This window comes from Cnephaeus nilssonii, assembly GCF_951640355.1.
Source record: "Cnephaeus nilssonii genome assembly, chromosome: X".
In the NCBI taxonomy this organism is placed as follows: domain Eukaryota; kingdom Metazoa; phylum Chordata; class Mammalia; order Chiroptera; family Vespertilionidae; genus Cnephaeus; species Cnephaeus nilssonii.
In genome coordinates this window covers 59,023,052-59,039,873 of record NC_137071.1, presented here as the reverse complement: position 1 = coordinate 59,039,873, position 16,822 = coordinate 59,023,052, and the positions used below count along the sequence as shown (strand labels likewise).

General features: G+C 37.7%; 1 protein-coding gene across 7 annotated transcripts in view; it reads right to left on the bottom strand.

Moving 5' to 3' along the window:
- PCDH11X (protocadherin 11 X-linked) overlaps positions 1 to 16,822 on the bottom strand; it is a gene marked incomplete at both ends in the record, with an annotated part of 1,090,738 nt that overhangs the window by 195,351 nt on the left and 878,565 nt on the right. The window lies entirely within an intron of this gene.

The window sequence follows — 16,822 nt, the reverse complement described above, 5'->3', positions numbered from 1 at the left end:
GTTTCCCGTCTTACGTTTAAGTCCTTTATCCATTTTGAGTTTATTTTTGTGTATGGTGTAAGTTGGTGGTCTAGTTTCATTTTTTTGAATGTATCTGTACTATTTTCCCAACACTATTTATTGAAGAGACTTTTTTTTTTGGTTTTATTTATTTATTTATTTATTTTTTAATTTCTTTATTGATTAGGGTGTCACATATTTGTCCTCATCCCCCCATTCCCATCCCACACCCCTCCCCATGGATGCCCCAACCCTCTGTTGAACTTAAGCATTGGTTAGGCTCATATGCATGCACACAAGACCTTTGGTTGATCTCTCCCCCCTCCCCCCACCCTCCCCTATCCTCCCTCTGAGGCCCGATAGTCCGATCGATGCCTCCTTGTTTCTGGGTCTGTTCTTGTTCATCAGTCTATGTTGTTCATCATTTCCCCTAGATGAGCGAAATCATGTGTCACTAGAGATATACTTATAAGAATTGAATGTGCGGCGAGCAATAATAGTTATGCTGACAGGCAAATGAATCAGTCTGTAGTGAGTTTCTTTCTGGACCAACAGTTCTTTTGAGACCCAATATCAATGTCCACCAGTTCCTTATGAGTACATGTCGGCACTGACCCCTCAGCTCTTGATGGTGGACAAATGGTGGTAATGCAGGTCCAACTCCCTCTGGTTTGGTCTCGGCCGGACCCAGGGGCACAGCTTCACCCGGATCCAGGGGCCCACGGCCTCACCCGGACCCGGGACCCAGCCTCACCCGGATCTAGGGGCACACGGCCTCGCCCAGACCCAGGATTCAGCTTCATCCGGACCCAGGGGCGCATGGCCTCACCCGGACCCAGGGGCGCGTGGCCTCTCCCGGGCCCGAGATCCAGCCTCACCCGGATCCAGGGGCACACGGCCTCGCCCGGACCCGGGCTCCAGCTTCCCCCGGTGAAGAGACTTTCTTGACTCCATTGTATGCTCTTGCCTCTTTTGTCAAATATTAATTGAGCATAGTGTTTTGGGTCAATTTCTGGATTCTCTATACTATTCCATTGGTCTATATGTCTGTATTTGTGCCAGTACCAGGCAGTTTGAGAACAGTGGCTTTGTAATACAGCTTGATATCTGGTATTTGCCAATGCTATCACTGATAAAGGTTTAATCTCCAACATTTAAAGGGAACTCATACAACTTAATAAAAGGAAGATAACCCAATCAAAAAATGGGCAATAGACCTAAATATATATTTTTTGAAAGAGGACATAAGGAAGGCCAAGAGACATATGAAAACATGCTAAAAGTCACTAATCATCTGAGAGATGTAAATCAAAATGACAATGTGGTTCCATCTCACACCTGTCAGAATGGCTATCATCAACAAATCAATGAACGACAAGTGCTAGCAGGGATGCAGAGAAAAAGGAACCCTCATGCACTGCTGGTGGGAATGCAGACTGGTGCAAACAGTTTGGAGTTTCCTCAAAAAACTGAAAATGGAACTCCCATTTGACCCAGTGATCCCACTTCTAGGAATATATCCCAAGAAACTAGAAACACCAGTCAGAATATATGCACCCATATGTTCATAGCAGCACAATTTACAATAGCTAAGATCTGGAAACAGCCTAGGTGCCCGTCAGCAGATGACTGGATCAGAAAACTATGGTACATCTACACAATGGAATACTATGCTGCCATAAAAAGAAGGAATTCTTACCATTTGCAACAGCATGGATGAAACTGGAGAGAATTATGCTAATTAAAATGAGCCAGTCAGAGAAAGATAAATATCACATGATCTCACTCATTTGTGGAATATAATGAACAACATAAACTGATGAATAAAAATAGATCCAGAGACAGAGAAACATTGATCAGACCATCAAACCTTAGCGGGAAGGTAGGGGAGGGTGGAGTTTAGGGTGAGAGATCAACCAAAGGACTTGTATACATGCATATAAGCCTAACCAATGGACACAGACACTGGGGGAGGGGGGTAAGAGCATGAGTGGTGGGAAGTCAGGGAGCAATGGGGAATAAGGACACATATGTAATACATTAATCAATCAATCAATCAATAATAAAATTAGAGCATGATGGACTGAAGTTTTCATGAAAGCAGAAGTGGGGATTGGTTTTACAGTCCATTGAAAGTTTCTACCAAGGTCTTGGTTCCACTACTTTAAGAGGCACATGAAAGAGTGCTGATGATATACAAATTTAAATGGTTGTGAGAAATTCCAAAAGTGAAAGCTTGAGGGGCTGGATCCATTTTTTTTTTTCAGTTAGGCAAGGAAAATACTAAGAAATCAATATTTCTTAGCTATCCAAAATGTTTGAAACAATTGCAGCTCTCAAATATTTCACACTTTTTATTGTTCAATCTTTATCCAAGAACAGATTAAATTAAGATTATTTTATGATAAGACTAAGTGATGTCTCTGGTCTTTCTGTTCTTAAAGAAATTGATTTTAAAGACTGTTTTCTTGCCTTGTTTTAATGCAGGCAAAATACATGCCTCCAAGTTATATTGTGTACTAGTACAATCTGTAAACTACTAAAGGATTTAAGTTTTTAATCTCTTCTTTATGAAATTTATTATGACTTTCTTTTAATTAATTTACCCAAGTTTAGAAGCTTTGGCTGGCTTGTCAACAAACCTATATGAGTTGTGTACACAGAAAAATACTAGAGATGAAACTCAATAATATCTAGAGGCATGTACCGTAATAAAATAAAGCTTTCCTTTAAAAATAAGTTACTTTTTATAGTAAAACTAAGAGTAAGTGTACGAATTTGTGCACCTTGAAAGGAATTGTGGGCTATGAGGCTGCGGTGGGCACAGAGGTGGTCTCAGCCCATCTTCCGTGCCCCTGTTGGGCCCCTCCTGCTGTGGGTCCTGGTCCCTTGTCTGCCAGCAGCTGCCGCTCCCACATGCCAATGGCACAGGCCCCACTCGCACCTGCTAACTGCATGGATCTATTGGGGCCAGCCCATCAGCGGGTGCAAGCAGCGGCTGCTGCCCAGATTGCCCCTCAGGAGCAGGGGGAGGTGGAGAAGCCCTCAGGGGTGATCAGGGCCAGGAGCCACAACTCGCACCCATTGACGGTGCCGAGTAATTGTAGCCCACGTTGGGCGCCAGCAGTGGGTGCGAGCAGCAGCTCTGGTGCCAGCAGCAGGTGTGAGCGCCAGGCAGGACCTTGGCATGCGGGAGCAAAGAATTTTCAGTAGCCACCAGAGGCTCCCCACAATGAAAGTGACCAGTGTTGTGCCTTGGTCTGGCACTCCTGCTCACCTGCTCCACCATCCTACCACCGCCGATGTCCGCCACATTCCGTATGCACCCCCTGCTGGTCAGCGCACATCATAGTGACCAGTTCTTCTGCCATTCGGTCGATTTGCATATTAGCCTTTTATTATATAGGTTTGAAACCTTTTCCTCACATTTTCACCAACTTCTTTGCTCTATAACAAATTTTAAAACTCTGCTTTTGTATAAAGAAAACAGTAATTAAAATATCTGTATAAGTGGACATGATATCAGAAAATGGCTTTTACTAAAATACTTGAAGATATTATTTCATTAGTAAAAATTCATTTTGTAAATTTCAGAGTGTTAGTCCTTGTGAAGTAACAGATCGTTTCCTAAAAATATTAAGCTCTGCACACTGCTTCGGGTATAGTTTGGAGACAACAAGATTTTATTTATATCTATTTTTGTGTTACAAACATATATTACAAAAATATTATGTATTTTTCTATTACATATAGTATATGTAATAGAAAACCATAAAGAAAATAGATCATATGACTAAAATTTGAAAATTATCTGCTTAAATTCTATTTGGGGCAGAGGTTGATACATATTTGTACATTAAAACATGATTTTTAAAAATCCATAATGAATATGAACTAATTTCAAAATTATATATTTTGCTGTCATAAATATTGTGTAGTTCTCAAAAGCAATGTTCTGTTAATTTTACTTTAAATTTTTCTAGAAATTGAGACACATAGTGAACATTATTTATTGAGAATGTTTTTTCTCCCAATGCATCAATTTAGAGAGATTATGTGAATGGACTAATTAAATTTTTCAAATAAATTGATTATTTTATTATGCACATCTTGTTATTTGCATGTCATATATTTAAACAGACAAAATGGTTGGAAGAAAAATTATGGTGTTGGAAGTGCCATCTGACTTGATGATTCTCTTTATGTATATTTTCATCCTCTCACATGCTATGTTAGAGCCTACTGAAGTTGTAATTTTTTGTAAAATCACAGTGAATTAATACCAGTTGAATCATTGCATGGTAGCACTTTATTATTGCCAATCATATATTGTTTCTCATATATGTAGTAATATATTTTTATTGATTTCAGAGAGGAAGGGCAAAGGAGAGAGAAATAGAAACATCAATGATGAGAGATAATCATTGATCGGCTGCCTCCTGCACACCCCAAACTGGGGATTGAGTCCACAATCCAGCCATGTGCCCTGATGGGGAATCGAATTGTGACCTCCTGGTTCATAGGTCAAGGCTAAGGTGACCAGATTGTCCCGTTTTTGGCGGGACAGTCGCGATTTTTAACAGTTTGTCCCGCGTCCCACGGCGTTTTAAAAAAGTCCCTATCCAAAAACGCCGTGGGACGCGGGACAAATTGTTGAAAATCGGGACTGTCCTGCCAAAAGCGGGACGATCTGGTCACCTTAGACTCAAGGCTCAACCACTGAGCCACACCGGCTGGGTTCTCATATATATTTTATTGGGACTTTTTTGACAGGTTATAAACACAAGCTTTGGCATCAATTTTTATTCTTGAAACTAGATGGTTAATTACTTGTTTTATTTTAATATATGGGGAAATAAGTTAACATTGACACATTAGGCCATTTCTTAAAAAAATAGTCTCAGGTTATTTTTATTGTTTCAACAACTTGGGACATTATATTGAAGAAAATTTATAAAAAGTAAATGAATTGGAAGATGTGTTTTTCAATTAGGACAGTTAAAAGAATGAGTTGAAGTTCATGTACATGTTTGCCTGACATCAAAAAAAGTAAGACTTTTTAATTTTTTCCTAAATTATTTTAAAAACTAGTGTTTAATGGCTATAGCGATGCATAATTGCTGTTCATATAATTATTTAATTTTATATTTCAAATATTAATAGATAAACTGACATACAGAAATCTTGCAATAGATTTAGGTAAGAAACAGAAAGAGACATTTTCCACATGATTAAACATTGGTTGTCTACTGTGAAGAACCAATCATCTTAGATGATATGTTGATAAATATTTTATGTCAGCAAAGAACAAAGCATAAAAGACAGTGCCACAAACATAAAGAGGGAATGAAAGATAGAAACAAACTATTTCAAACTGAATTAAATGAAAGTTTATATGCACAGGAAGAGGAGAAGTATGAAGGACTTATCACTCTGACAAATTAACTGACTTCACAAGACATGTTCAAAAGATTTTTTAAAATAAACCAAATGCTATCTGCCTTAGAAATCATCTACATTTTATGATTAGAAGACACAGTTTCAAGATAATGGCTCTTTGGATACTCAAAATATAAATATAATATTTTTGGTATTTGTAAAAGGACATCATATCATTAAGAGAAAGAATACCATTTAAGATCTATTTTTGCATAATAAATAAGGAAATATAAATCTTTCATAAAGTATAAATTTGATTTCATATTCACTTGATTTCCAAAGTATTAATTTCTCCCTTCCTTTGTTAAGTTTTTTAAAACATAAAATTATAATGTTTCTGCTAACCAGGATGGGGAATTGGTACACTGATTAGGTAAAATATGCAGATTAGGATTGATAAAAATCTGAAGGAAATTTAGCCTAAGAAAATCTAAACCATGACCAACCAAAGAATTTATTTAAAATCTATGCTAGCCCTGTCTAGTCCTCTAATGCTCATTGTGCTCAGATGAAACTTTACAATACAAGTGTAGACAAGAAAGGGAAATTCCAATGCTCTAGGCAGGTTGCTTGATCCCCTGATCCCTAAAATGGTAATACTTTCTTATTCTGTTTTTACATATGTACTATATCATACAGAAAAGTTACCAATGTTCATTCATTTCACATAGTCAACTCACTGGAAAAAATTCCAAAAGTGATTCTAATTTACTTTAATCTTTTTTTCACATAGAATTAATTTCAAGTTCTATATGCACTTTTATTTGTAAAAATTAAAGGAAGATTTTATAAGTAAGTTAAATACCCAGAATATAATGTGTGTTTAAAAATAGAGCAATCACTTATTTTCATATGTTTCTTATTTATTTATTTATTATTTATTTATATTCATATGTTTCTTAAAATTTAAAATATTATTCCAGAATTTCAGGTGTTGAGAGAGAGAGAAACATGCTCATATGTTAAAGTATAGGTATAATGTGATTTAAATAAAATCTTAAAATTGTGTTTTGTTTTCTACTGGAAGATATTTTTTTTTGAATATAGATTATCCCCATAGGTTAAGTTAAAAAAATTAATATATAGTTTTGAACTAAATATGCATGAATTTATAATTATTTTCATTAAACTTTTATTATTTCCTATATATAATTGAATGACATAATCTGCCTCCTGCACACCCCAAACTGGGGATCGAGTCCACAATCCAGCCATGTGCCCTGATGGGGAATCAAATTGTGACCTCCTGGTTCATAGGTCAAGGCTAAGGTGATAGCCATACATTTTGAACATTAAACCAGCCATACATTTTTAAACACTAAACCATATTATGCAAATATCAATAAACTCTGAAGATCTATTAAAAAAAACACACTGTCATTTTGAAAAATGGGCATTTTGGGGAATGTATACATATTCCCACTTATCTTTAGTTCAAATAATTTAAATGATATATGTTAGAAAGGAGATATAATTCACAATTAATTATATAATCTGAGTCAAGGATTTAGGAGTCATAAGAGAATGTAGCAGTTATACTAATAAGCAAGCATGGTGCCACTAAATATCAAAATATTAAAAAGTATATGTGACTTCTTGACAAAAAAAAGACTGCTAGGACAAATCCTTTACATAGGTGAAACTATTTTCAAACAATTTATAATCTGGGGGAATATATACAATACATGAAGGAGCATATAATAATTTATTAATAAATTCTGTCACAATATTTTTATAAGGATTTTTTTTGTTTAAAACTAATGTAGTCTGTTATATTTCAGAAAAAAAAATACAAAAGGAGTAAGCCAAAATAGTGTCTGGTACAAATGAGCACTTGATAAATATTTGTTGAATGAATGATTCACTTGAGTGTCAGTATGCCAAAATTACCCTGTGATGCTCCTTCCAGCTCAGTGAAAAAGAGCAAAAACCAAAACTTAATTATTTAGTGTGTGTCCATATCTAACCTATTTTTCAGCTTTTTTAGACAAATTTTCCATATGGCCTTTTTGTCAGACTTTTGTAGAAGCTATTTCTGTTACAATGAACATTCTTTTGTATCACTAATTTGACATCCATTGAACCAAAAAACTATTTATCATTTATTATGTTTCATGACTTAATATGTATTGAGAATTCTTTGGTGAAAAAGAACATGGTCTCAGACCACCTGATGCTTATATTAAAAAAAAAAAAACACACAAAAACATTCAATCCAGTGGAAGACATGCTAATGTACCAACCTCCATTTAGCATTTTAGAGCAGTTTTGTCATTATGTCATTGGTATGCTGTCTAAATGGTTTAACTTCAGTGAATCACTTCATTTTTTTTCCAGCCACAGTTTACATTCAATATCATTCCACACCAGTTCCAAATGTACAGCAAAGTGGAATGAGTCACTTTAAAATGGGCATTTTTTTAAGGTGAAGTGGCATTTTCCTACAGATTTTTGATTCAAATCACTTCTATGTAAGTACAGATACAGATCATAGACTATGGACTCACTGAAACTGTATTTAGTATTTTAAAATTTAAAATATAATCCAACAGCTAGTATCTCTAACCCTATCCCTCTCCATATATATTGCAAGTAAGAAAGTTTATGATTGAAAATGTTTTTAATATTATAAGATACAAAAAACTAGAGCACATACAAATTTTACCTGATTTGCAGGTGCTTGCAGTCACTTTACAAGCATTACCGTTAAAAATGTACATATTTGAGAACCAAGATGGTGGCATAGTAAACACCTGTACTTGCTGCCTCTCACAACCACATCAAAATTACAACTAAAAGACAGAACAACTATCATCCAGAACAGCAGGAAAGCTGGCTGAGTGGAAGTTCTACAACCAGAGAGGTGAGGAAAGCACATTGAGACTGGTAGGAAGTGTGGAGGAGCAGAACAGGCTGGCACCCAGGTGCGCTGCCTTTTTTCTTTTTTTTTTCTTTTTTTATTAAATTTATTGGGGTGACATTGATTAATAAAATTGCACAGGTTTCAAGTGTACAACTCTATAACACATCATATACCTACTGCACAGTGTGTTCACCACCCAAAGTCAAGTTTCTTTTGTTACTATTTATGCCTCCTCTGCTTCTTTAATCAAGAGGGAGATAAAAGCTCCTGCTTGCTCTGAACTCCAGTTCCGGGCGAGACTCTGGGGGACCTAGACACATCCGGGGAGAAACTGGACTATCTAGCATTGGGGCAGGAACATGAGGGAGGCTTTCTCTCAGATGGAGGTGCTCACAGAGGTCATTGTTCCTGCACTGGGACCTCTTAGGTGCAGGGCTGGCTGGCAGTCATTGTTGTTTGCTCTGCCCTGGTGATAACCTGAGACCTTGCCCCACCCAATTTACAACCCCACCCAAGCTGTGCACAGCGGCTTTTGCATATGAATGGCCTGTCCTTTCTCAGCCTAAAACCTGTAAAACAGGCAGCAGCTGGGTCAGGGAGCCCCAAAGCTATTAAAAGAAGGCCCAAGGCTAGCAGTAGCAGCCTGCCTTGCTTCACAGCTGGGCCTCATCTGGGCACTTCCAAACCTGATACAAAGAGGAAGAATCTGAAGATCTTTCTGTAGCTTCTGATGGGTGGCTCCAGGCAATGGCTGACTTTGCACCTTCTTTTATATCCAAGAACCAGTGTACCCAGTGGTGAGTGTGAGATGATACCAGATTACAACTCTTCACATCCATAAGTGACACACTCAAGGGGCAGACTCAGTGAGCACCAAAGCCCCACTGAAGCAAGTCCGGCCCCATAAGGGTGTCTCCTGCACAGTAGCTCTTACATTGTATACAAAGCTGGTCCTCACAGCCAATTGGTCTGGAGGTCAATTCCTCCCAGTGATACCAACAGCAATCAAGGCTTAACTACAACAAGACTGTGCACACAGCCCACAAAAGGGTGCACCAAGAGTGTCCACCTCAAGTGATTGGGGAGGCAGAGCCACTGGGCCTTATAGGACACCTACCACACAAGGCCACTCTATCAACTCAAGGAGACTTAGCAACTACCCAATACAAAGAAACAAACACAAGGAAGCAGCCAAAATGCAGAGACAAAGAAACATGTCACAAATGAAAGACATGGAAGAAAGCAAATTATTGGATATAGAGTTCAAAACCACAGTTATAAGATTACTCAACAATCTTCTAGAAACCTCTGAGGAACTTAATGAGACCTTCAAGGACCTTAATGAAAATGATAAAAAAAATGTAAAAGGGCCAGTCAGAAATTAAGCATACATTGACTGAAATAAAGAATAATATATAGGAATTCATCAGTAGACTAGAGGATCCCAATAATCAAGTCAAAGATTTGAAATATGAGGAAGTAAAAAACACCCAACCAGAAGAGCAAAAAGAAAAAAGAATCCAAAAATATGAATAGTGTAAGGAGCCTCTGGGACAACTTCAAGCATACCAACATCTGAATTATGGGGGTGTCAAAAGAAGAGCGAGAACAAGATATTGAAAACCTATTTGAAGAAATAATGACAGAAAACTTCCCCTACCTGGTGAAAGAAATAGACTTGCAAGTCCAAGAAGCACAGAGAACCCCAAACAAGAGAAATCCAAAGAGGACCACACCAAGACACATCATAATTAAAATGCCAAGGGCAAAAGACAAAGAGAGTATCTTAAAAGCATCAAGAGAAAAACAGTTACCTGCAAGGGAGTGCCCATATGACTGTTAGCTGATTTCTTAACAAAAACTATGCAGGCCAGAAGTGAGTGGCGAAAAATATTCAAAATGATGAATAACAGGAACCTATAACCAAGAATACTCTACCCAACAAAGCTATCATTTAGAATTAAAGGTCAGATAAAGCGCTTTACAGACAAGAAGAAGCTAAATGAGTTCATCACCACCAAACCAGTATTATATGAAATTCTGCAGGGTATTCTTTAAGAAGAGGAAGAAGAAGAAAAATGTAAAGATAAAAAATTATTAACAAAGTGACAACAAATACATATCTATTGACAAGTGAATCTAAAAATCAAATGAATGAAAAATCTGATGAATAGAACAAACTGGTGAATGTAATAAAATCAGGGGCATGGAAAGGGAGCAGACTGACAATTCTCGGGGGAAGGGGGTGTGGGGAGTGCGGGAAGAGATTAGACAAAGATCTTACACCTATGGATGAGGACAGTGGAGGGGGGCAAGCGCCTGGGGTGGGGTGGGAATTGGGTGGAGGAGAGCTATGGGGGGAAAAAAGAGGAACATCTGTAATAACCTGAAAAATAAAGATTAAAAAAAATATTTTAGTCCAGTTGGTATGGCTCAGTGGGTTCGGTTCCTGGTTAGGACACTTGCCTGGATTGCAGGCTTGATCCCCATTAGGGGGCGTGCAGGAGGCAACTGATGTATGATGCTTGTTTCTCATCAATGTTTCTATCTCTCTATCCCTCACCTTTCATCTCTCTAAAAATCAATAAAAACATTTTTAAAAAAGAATGTTGGAATATATACCAAGAAAGTAGAAACACCAATCAGAAAGGATATATGCACCCCTATGTTCACAGCAGCACAATATACAATAGCTAAGATTTGGAAAAAGCCTAAGTGCACATCAGCAGATGAGTGGATTAAAAAACGGTGGCTCATCTACACAATAGAATACTACACTGCTATAAAAAAGAAGAAACTTTTACCATTTGCAACAGCATGGATGTACCTTGAGAGCATTATGCTAAGCGAAATAAGCTAGTTGGAGAAAGATAAATATCACAAGATCTCACTCAATTGTGGAATATAGTGAACAACATAAACTGATGAACAAAAATAGATCCAGAGACAAAGAAACAACGAAGAGACTGTCCAACCTCAGAGGGAAGGTAGGAGAGGGTCCGGGTGTGTGATGCAGGGGAGTAAGAGATCAACCAAAGGAATTGTATGCATGCATATTAGCATAACCAATGGACATGGACAATGGGGCAGTTGGGGCTTGTCCTGGGGGGTGGGAGTGGCCAGGGAGGGGTCGATAGAGGAAAAAGAATAAATGTAATACCTTAAAGTTTAAGGCTTAAACAATAAAAAAGAAAAACCACTGACATATAAAACTAAAAAAAAATGAAATTTTTACTTTCCATCTTTCTAGTGTTTTGTGATATTCAAACAAATACTGTTAAATATAGTGAGCTATAAACAAATGAGAATACCAAGAATTGGTGGATCTTCACTAAATTAATTGCTATTAATCAGATTTCTTTCCTTTCCTTATCATGAAGCCTTTTTATGCCCTAACAAAGTTTTGAGTATGTGCCTACTCAAGAAGTAAACATTTTCTTCTCTCTGACAAAAGGAATTGATGGAATCAAAGATGAAACTTTCATTCTCACCAGACCTCAAATGGTTAATGACTAAAGGGTATTTTAAGTTTTTCCACTTGAATAAGTGTTTTTCTAATTTGCTTTCATATAAAATCAACAGGATAACTTTACAAAGATATCATTTCAGGCTTTATTCCCAGAGTAAATGATAATATTGGCTTGTAGTGGAACATAGCATATATATATACATACACACACACACACACACACACACACACACACACACACACATACACACACACACTAGGGGCCCGGTGCACAAAATTCGTGCACTGGGGGTGGGGGTCCCTCAGCCCAACCTTCCCCCTCTCACATACTGGGAGCCCTCAGGGTATGTCCTACTGATGGCTTAGGCCCGATCCCCACGGGGAGCGGGCCTAAGCTGCAGTCTGGATTCCCTTTGTGGGAGGCAACTGGGCTGATCAGGGGAAGGCACCAGCCCCATCACCCCACTGCTGCACCCACTGCCAGTCACCACAGCCATCAAGGTGTTTTCATCAACACGGACTCCAGTCCCTTCACCAAGAAAAAATGACAACTTTCTTTAGGCATTTTCAAGATGTGTCTTTCATAGGATATGCATTTCTTTCTTTTTTTTTTTTTATCCTCACCTGAAGATATGTTTCCATTGACTTTTAGAAAATGTGGAAGAGAAAGGGAAAGACAGAGAGCAACATCAAAGTGACAGGAAAACTTTGATTGGTTGCCTCCTGCATGAGCCCTGATCTGGGCCCCAGCCAGGGAGGAGCCTGCAACCTAGGTACATGCCTTTGATCAGAATTGAACCCAGACCCTGCTGTCGGCAGGCCGAGGCATTATCCACTGAGTCAAACCAGCTAGGGCAGGATATGACATTTCTTAGCCCTCCAACAGCGGACCTTTGTTTTTTTTCTCCAGAAGTGTGGTGGAAAAACCCTAGATCACCTTTTTGGATTCTTATTACCCAAGTTACTAAGAATATTACCAGTGGCATACAGGAAGCTTAGCCAATGTGCAGTCAGAAAAGGTGTTTTCTCTATAGTTCACAACAATCGTTGGCTGGGCCCTGCCCAGGCCTAAATCCTCTGGCCAAAGCTTTAGGCCTGGGCAGGGGCCCTCCAGCTCCCTCTAATCCCTGGCTCCACCCCTGCTCAGGCCTGCCCAGGCCAAAAGCCTCTAGGGCAGGAGCGGAGCCCCAGCTCCCTGCCATCGATCAGAGGGAGTCCGCTCCTGCCCAGGCCTAAAGCAGACCCCCAGCTCCCTGTGATCGATCACTGGGGGTCCACTCCAGCACCAGGTCGAAAGCCTCTGGTGGAAGCTTTTGGCCTTGAGCAGGAGCAGAGCCCCAGCTCCCTGCGATTGATCACTGGGGGTCCGCTCCTGCAACAGGCCTTACCTCACAGTGACCTGGGTGCCAGGATGTTCCTTGGACACAGGTGCTGGGCGCCTATGTATGGAAATTAACCGCCATCTTTTTTGGGTTAATTTGCATTGTTACTCTAATTGGCTATGGGTGTAGCGAAGGTACAGTCAATTTACATGTTTGTCTATTATTAGGTAAGATATATATATATATATATATATATATATATATATATATATATATGTATATATATACACACACACAGACACACACACACACAGATATGTGTGTGTGTGTATATATATATATATATATATATATATATATATATACATTAAATGTATATATATATACATTTGTCTTTTTAATGTAGTAAAATATATATAAATAACATTTACTAAAAGAAAGTCCACTAATAAGATCCCACAGGTTATGCATCTGCATAGGGAAATTTGAAATACACTAATTTTAACTATACTAAAAATCATTTCTATGTACTTTTTTATTCAGAAACTTGTGTCTGTGATTAAAGGCTGTTACAACTGTCATGGAAGTCAGGTAACTGTGAAGGACACATGCAGACTGCAAAATAGCTTCTTGAGATGTTAGAATGATGAAATATATTTTCATCAAAGTTTCAATTTAGTAGTGGAATAATTGGATTCCTACTTTAATCTAGCAAATATATACATATTAATGAATTAAAAACTTTAATAGACTTCTACTTAGCCAATATATTGGTCAAAGTTTGCTTTCTATCCATGAATAAAAAGTAGAACTTGTTGAACTCAGTAAGCTGTACGGTCCCAATTAGGATGCTACTTTACTGTATGTCCCTTCACTTTTGCTGCCAAAATGAGTTTTGTGCTTAGAAAAAGTTCAATATTTATTCATAGATATGTTTATATCAGTTACTTTTGCTATTAATATTAGTTCATTTAATTAAAATCTGTTAGTCATGATTGCAAAAATAATTCCTTCAAGAAGATTAAACTTTTCATAAAGACTTGTTAAAGGCAGGTTTCACAAAAACCAATCATAGAATTATGTCTGAACAAGATAATAGCAGATGATTCAGGAAAAGTGTCATAATATTCTAGAAGCATTTCATACTCAGAAAACTTCTCAGGAATGTTTAAATATACACTGTAATTGATGGGAACCAAAACTGGAAATCACAAATAATGTATTAGGATGTTTTTATATAATAATGTATGGCTATAATCAGTGAACATTTATCCAAAGAAAAGGCAAAGGCCCTATATCAAATAATGAAAGATATATGTATACTTGTTTCAATTATTTGTGTATTACATATATTTAAGGCATATATGTATTTTTAAAAAATTACTTTTTCATCAGCATTAATAAACCATCCTACTACTGGTTCTAATTGAATTTCTTAAAAGGTTTCCTATTATCATTGAATGTGGGTATATTCTTATAAATAAAAGTACTTCTAACCAAAGGTTTGTTAAACTTGTGAATAAAATTTAGATGTAATTTCTGGTCTTTGCAGTTTAATTCTTGGTGTGTGTGCCTGAACATATATTCATGTGAAGAAATTTTCCCAATGGTCTGAAATAAATATAATTTAACAGACTATATATCTTTGCCATTTCATGAGAATTATGATAAGCTATTATTTATTCCATGTGATATGAAATTGTATTTTTTTTTAAATTACACAAGTGTACATTTCCAAATAACAAAAGTACAATACAATTACATTTTCTCTACATACTATGTACCAAGAACTTTCTTTTTGCATTCATTTTATTCCTTCAACAACTATCTGTGATAAATACTATTTCATTCCTCTTTAATAAATGAAGAAATTGAGTTTGGCTAAGAAGTTGAGGGGCAGATGTTTCTGACTCTTGAGACCTTAGTGGGTTTAATCTGCAATGAGCCTCTAGAATGTTCCTTGGCAGAATAGGCAGGCACAAGGCAAACTTAGCTTTTATGTATGATTCAAATATAATTTTGAGACTCTGAGTTTTAGCACATGTGCTATCATTACATTTTTTGTGTACTTTTGTGCAAGTAATCTATCCTTCTGCCTCAAATTACACATCTGTATAATGGAGTATCTTATTTTAGATATTCATTTTAGCATTAATAGATTTTTATGCTCTCATTTGAAAGAAAAAGTTTTAAATTTCATTTGAGAGAAAGGGAGAGAGAAAGAGAGAAACATCAATATGAGATAGAAATGTTGATGTGAGAAACATTGATCACTTGCCTCCTGCACGCTCCTGGACTAGGGTTCGAAACCGAAACCTAGGTATGTGCCTTGACCAAGAATCAAACCCACAACCATTTGGTGTACAGGATGACGTTCCAACCAACTGAGCCACACTGGCCAGGTCAGGGCAAGTTTTTGAATCAGCTGGTTGACCAAAGACCCAGTTTCTCCTTCTCTTGCTTGATATCTCTTCTTAGTCTTCTACTGCCCATGAGGATAGCTCCCTGAGAATGGTATGGAGTCAAACAAAATAATTCAATTGAATAGTTTATTAAAATGCGTGGTAGAGAAAATTGAAGCTACCTACAGTAATTAAAGAGAAAGATACTAATTGACCTTACCTCCGCTATGCCAACAGCCAATCAGGAGTGATATGCAAATTAACTCAACAAAGATAGTGGGTAAATTTGCATACACAGGCAGTGCAGGCAGCGCCCAATGCCACCGGCCAGATTCAAGCTGCGATCAGGGACCCGAGCAGGTAGCCGGGGCAGCACTTGATGCTGCTGGCCCAGTCAAAGCCACGGGGACTTGGGCAGCCCCTGCCAAGGCCAGCCCGTGGGGTCCAGCAGAGTGAGAAAACTGGCAGCTTAGAGGGCGTCGCTCCCTCTGGAGCCCCAGCTTCCTCATCCCAGCTGTGGAAACTGACAACAGGTAGGAGGAAGTCCCACCCCCACAGAATCAGCCATTGGTCACACAGCTCTCAAAGGCCTGACAGCAAAGACTCTCATTCACCTGTATCTCATAACGTGGCAGTAGAGAGGTGGGACTATGTCCAAAGAAAAACTGTTGATACAACGTAGCTCTGCAGCAGAAAGATGCCGACGTTATCAACAGAAAGTGTCTGAAGAGCAACGTGCATCTGATCTTGAAAGAAGGCGACGCCTGCGACAGAATGTATCTGAAGAGCAGCTATTGGAAAAACATCACTCTGAAGCTGAAAATCCCTATATATTACATCAAAGCCATCTGCAAATGAAGATTTTATGTGAGTTATTCTTAAAGGATATGGAAATCTGTTGCTATATTTTTTAAATGTAATGCTTTTGCCAGATAATAAATGATAAGATTTAAACTATAAGAAGTTACTGAAAATGAATTACCTAAGCCAATACTTATGTACTTTGCACAAAATTTTATTTTTAAAAATTCTCAAGTTGGAAATGGTTAATTAAATTCTGCTTCCTCCCTTTTCACAGCAAATTTTTTGGTATACAGGCTCATTTGCTTTAGTTCTCATGTAAAAATATAGGAGCAATTACATATGATAAATTTAAGGCAATATATATATATATATATATATATATATATATATATATATATAGGCAGTGAACGTGACCATCAAAACAACCGTTTGACTGGTCACCATGTGGTGCTAGCATAGATGCATAGACACAGGTAAAGCTTACGAGTGAACTAAGAATGAAGAAGACAAATGCTTGCCTTCA